This window comes from Manis javanica, chromosome 4 (assembly GCF_040802235.1).
Source record: "Manis javanica isolate MJ-LG chromosome 4, MJ_LKY, whole genome shotgun sequence".
Taxonomy (NCBI): Eukaryota; Metazoa; Chordata; class Mammalia; order Pholidota; family Manidae; genus Manis; species Manis javanica.
In genome coordinates this window covers 147042855-147048854 of record NC_133159.1, presented here as the reverse complement: position 1 = coordinate 147048854, position 6000 = coordinate 147042855, and positions in this window count along the sequence as shown.

The following is a 6000-nucleotide window of genomic DNA, read 5'->3' as shown; positions in this document are numbered from 1 at the left end:
TTCTCAAAACATTAGAGCAGTTTTGGAAAAACTCCTGATTTTGAAAGAAAACTACATTTTGGAATACCCAGCAGTTAAAATGATTTCTGTGTATAAATGCTAAGTAGTCTAGACTTGCTTTATGAAATTGGGCTTCCTCAAACACTACCGTCTTAGATTATTCAGCATTCAGTGCAGCAGCAAAAATTTAGCACTTTAAATCTGGCTGGATTTTAGATAGAGACTGACATGTAAGATTTAGTACAACTGTAGAGTTAATACTCAAAACCCCCATGCTGCACCGTTTTCCCATATGCTGCATAAAAATGCTATATAGTTTCTCACTCACAAGCTGCTATATTAGGGTGCTAACTGATTTTATGCCTTCAACTTGCTTAATGTTTTCATTTATATACAATAGAGTTTTACACTACATCAGTCAAACAATCTATTGCAAAATAATTTATAGTAAAATCATAATAAATTTATACAAAGTATTGATTTAGCATTAATTTTCAAACTGTGAAAGTCAGTGAACCATAAATCTGTAAGTAAATTGGTGAAGGAAAAGACATAAATGACAAAAAAAATTAGTCACTGTGTTGTGTATGTGCTTTTCAGATAGCTACATGGGCGGAAATATATGTGAGGAGACATCATAGAATTTAAAATTAGTAACATAAAAATAACATAATGCACAAAGAAGTAGGATATCTCAACAAAATTGTGAAGAAAACCACCCAAAAATCTAGTTCATAATTTTGACATACTGGCATCACAATTCATTTGAATAACATCCTGCAAAGGAAGGCATCTTGACATTCTTGGGCTTGCAAAAAATTTTGAAGGCAGATCAATAGCACAATATAATTCTTAGACTACCATGTTTCTGTTTGTGTGCATATGCTTGAATATCTTTATTATTAAAAGACCTCATTGAACACATTACCTTGACAATATAATGTCCAAGGCCCCAGTGGGTGTTTGAATCTCCTCTCTTAACTGTTTGATGAGAGATGACCAAGCCTCGGTTTGATCACCTGCAGTGATGGGGGCTCGCTACCTCCAATGCATTGTGGTCTATTTGTTCTGACCTTGAATGATTACTTAGAGATTATGGCAATGTCAGTTCAGTCACCGTTTTGGCCAGAGAAAACCTTTTTTCTAAGACCATATTTACCAGACCTTTTGGAGCCCAATCTCAGTGAAGTCAACTTAACACAAGAGTGACTAGACAAGAGAGTTGCTATGTTAATGAAGACACCATCATCATTGCATGGAAAAAAACATTAAGTCCTTCATTTTGACACATTTAATTGATGTTACTGTCTCCATTAGGTACTCTTAGTGTTAGTCAGGGTTTACATTGGAAACTTATGTCTTAAGTACATTCCCATCAGGAGTCCTGAGATCCACTCTGACTGGACTAGTTTAGGTTTAGTTCACATGCCCACCATTGACCCAGGGGCTGAGTGAATGGGATGCATTGGGCATGATTATGTGCTCTAACTCTAGGGCCGAGGGTAGTATCCTGTCTTATTACGTTGACTGTGACAGGATAAGCAGTAAATTACAAAGGAAAATTAGGGCTCTGGCCAGGTCTATTGTGAATATTGTACATTCTTTCAAACACTTACATAGTTTAATCGTGATTACTAACAATTACTAAATGCCAGCTGCCACAACAGCTTTATGCTTTCTAGTGAACCCTCCTCTCAAAGGCACTCCAGTGGAACATCATTTATGTAAGTCTAAGTGTGTCAAAACCTCTTAAACTAACAAAAATTCTCAGAACTGTCCCAAAGAAGATAAAGGAACTTTGTCCTTTTAGGTTGTATTTCCTTGAAACTCCTGAACCTTTAACCTCAGGTAGCAAGTTCATCCCATCAGCCTCTAGCCATTGTTGCCTGCTGAATAAAAAGAGATAGCTACCATGCTGTCTTCTGGTACCCCTCTGCCAAAGTCAGCAGTTAGAGCCTAGAGCAAAGAGGGTGGGTAGAACTTGAAATTGCAAATGAAGTATATCTGTTCTGAGGAGGAGCTGAGGGGGCAGTTTTTGAATGGCAACTCTAAAAGAATAAACAAGAGACAATTTCCAGAAAGCAAGAGAGCAAAGCATAGTCAAGAGATAGAGCTCAGACATATATATTGTGTCGTGTATGTATTGGGGTGGAGGGGCAGGCAATTACAGATTATGGTCATGAAGGAATTAATTTAACAAGCAGATATTTCTTGGTTCTTGAATTTTAGTCACACGTATAAAGAGTATTTCCATAATATTTTGAAAAGCTTATTTCAAACCAGTAGACAATAAAATACTTAATGGCAAACACTAAAAAGTATTTCCATTAAAATTAGGAGTCTGCTAACTGTTGTTAATGTTAATTCTGGAAGTTCTTAACAATGCAATGACACAAGAAACAAATATGACCAGTTAAATTATGACATGTCCACAAATGAAATATTGTGTAGACACTGAAGTGATGTTTCCAAGAATTCTGAAGACATGAGAATATGCATATATTTTTATAGTATTATTATAAATGAAAATGTAGGATGCAAAACTCTGTGTCCATGGTCAAAGTTAACATCACCAGTAATTGGACTAACTGACATCATGTTCCTCTTGACAGGATACACTGAAAAGAACATAACATCACTTATATGGTGTTTTTGCTGAAAAGCATAACTTCAACCTAAGCATGGGGAAACATCAGACAACTCCAAATTAAGGGATATTCTACAAAATAATTGGTCTTTATTCTTCAAAAATGTCAATGTCATGAAACACTAAGAAAGACTGAAAATTACAAAGACACAGCCAAAAGCAAAGCATGACCCAGGATTTTCTAGTTATAAAAGCCATTGTTGGGAGAATTGGTGAAACATGAACAAGATTGAATTTACTCTGTATCAGTATTAATTTCCTGGTTTAATCATTGTACTATGGTTATTGTAAGCAAATTTCTTGTTTATAGGCAATACATAAACTATTGAGATGTAGCGTGGTATTATATCTCTAAGTTACTCTCAAGTTTCAGAGAGAAAGATAGTAAATAAAAGAGAAAGGTAGAGGAAAGGAGCAAGTATAGTCAAATGTTAACATTTAGGAAATCTGGGGGAAAGATGAAAGGGAGTTCTTTGTACTTTGTACTTTTGTATTTTTGCAAATTTCCTATAAGTCTGAAATTATATCAAAATAAACACTTCAGAGAAAAAAATGTCCAACATAATATTTGCTTAAAAACACATAGTGACTAAAAAAATTATACATATTATGAATATAAAATACATATTATATAAGGGCACACATTATGACTGGGAAGAAATATACCACAGTGATATTAGTTGAAGGATTTTGAATGATTTTTAGTGTGGTCTCTCTTTCTGTGTACTGTGTATATATCATTTTTATGATTCTTAAACAGATCTATTTGTGCTAGTATTTTAATGCCTATAAGTTAGTGCCTATAAAACAAAACTTTTTATTTACCTCTTTAATTTACTTATTTAATTTCTCTACTTTCCTTTTTACTCTTTGCTATTTTCAATGTTTATAAAAATGTAGTGATTCAAGAATATTTTTTCATGTGAAACTGTCTTGCAAATGATTACCATCTTGCCTGCAATAAGCAATTTTGTAAGTGTGATTAATAATGGAGAATCCTGATTTTTACTACATATTCCCATAGCATTATTGGAAAGGGTAGATTTGTAGATTAATAATTTCATATTTAGGTATGAAAGACCAACCTAAGTAATTTACATTACTATATTAATAAAATATAGTATACCTTTAAGTGAAGGAAATACCAGATTGATAAGAACTATCAAATTATGACTCTTTTAATATAGGCATTTTATAGAGAATTATTTTGTGAAGATTGCCGTGAACCTGGATTCCACAAAATCCAGGGTGTATATTTCACATCTGTAAATCAACACTCTGATCTTTACATCGAATCTTTCCACTATATGCCTTATAATAAATTTAAATATGTTATACAAGTTTTATATTTTTTTCAATAGAATCATAAAATCCCAGGATAGAACTCATCACTCAGCCTCATACCTCTAGGCAGAACCATAATTAAGTCATTTCAGACAGATAATTGTCCATCCAAGTGAGAATCTATAACATGTTCTGTACCATTCCTGTAATCATCCTTCATCAGAATCTTCTTTATTATGTTTAATTCAGGTATTTGCTTTTCAGCTTGATCCCACTTCATCTGACTTTACATTACTTTTAGGAATTCGTCCCATTGTAGAAACTTACACAATAAATATTTTTATTCCATCATTTCATTTTACCCAATATCATCCTGATTAGAAAATATTACTTCATTTCATATTTGTCCTTTTATTGGCATATATTAACTGCATTTTCTTTCTTTTATCAGACTGTAATGGTTTGCTGTTACATTGCCCACTTTTAATATGGTGCATTTTTTCTTTTTGACAAAGGAAAAAAATGACCTTCATGTATTTATCTGTAATTTATAATTATATTAGGTTCTAGTATATTGAGCTCATACAGACTTACCTTGAGTTACATTATTGAAGAATGCTGAAATACATGTAGTTCAGAGAATATGATCATACACTGTCATCTCTATGACTTCCAGTAACCTGTCATTTTACTAGTGTTTAGTTTTCAGCATCCAGTACAGTATTTAGGACTGGGGGTAGAAATGAGCATGAAAAATAATCTAGTCACTGTGATGCATCTCTCATTAAAAAGAGGACAATGCTAGTCTTTTCTATCTGTACAGCACAGTGACCTGCATTCTCATTCCCTGTCACATTTGTACTTCCAGATTACTCAGATATTACATGTAAGCAGGAATGGGTTCTCAGTAAGGCAAGCCTATCTGAGAGATGAAGAAATATCCAAGGTACCTGGCACATAGGTAGGTTATGTGCAATGTAGAAAGTTGAGACAAGACCAAAAGTAAACATAGTGAAGGGCCTTATATGCCACACACAAAAGTTTGGATTTTGTTCTTAAAAAGAATTAATTGAAACATTATGCAGAGAAATTAAAGACATATTATGTGGATTTAGATTTAATTTAAATTTAACTTCCAATTTAAAAATAATTTTAGAAAGAGCATTCCACAGGAGAGTAGTGGGATTGGAGGGATTCAGATGGAAAAATGCAAGGGCTGAATCTAAGGCAATGATGTAGGAATGAAGGGAATGGACGGGAGTGAAAGTTATGAAAGAGGTAGAATAAAGAGGGTTGGGTGATTGATTAAATATGGAAGGAAAAAAAAATAAGGATGACTCCAGGTTTCTGATTTACAGCTTGGGTGCATGGTGATGCCAGAGGCTGCTACATTACATTGCCTGCCTCCTTAAGTCATTCCATTTAGGGTTTCCTCCCTAAATCAAACATGATTCTTGGTTGGAAGCAATAGAAACCATTTCTAGCTATCATAAGTAAAAAAGTAATTACGGAAGGTGTGTCAGAGGGAGTGCTAGTTGTTAATTAATTTCTGTTCTTTCCTTTTTACTCTGTGTAGCCGACCAGAATAAAGACCACATTTCCCAGACCCCCTTGCAGTAGATTAGGCCATGTGATAACTTCTGGCCAATGGGATATAAGCAGTATAGCATGTGGAAACACCTGGACTTATCCTTAAACGGTGGGGGCATACATCTCTACCCTTTTCTCCATCACATATGTGATGGCTAGAGCTCCACTGTGGGTCACAAGGAAGAAGTCCATACCTTATGGATGGTAGTGCAGACAGAAGTATTCTGGGTTCCAGAAAACTGCATAGCTACCATAGCATTCTATAGTAACTATGACCAGATCTTTACGTGAAACAGAAAAAAACTTTAACAGTGTTTCAGTGCCCATTATTTTTTATTTATGTTACATGCAACTGAATCCATATCTCAATAATAGAGATAGGCGTTGGGTTTCACTAAATTGTCAGACTACTGGAGGGCTTTGAAAAAGACTGGATACAGGGAAGATGTGGGGATTGTCTCAGCACCGTGCTGCTGCTG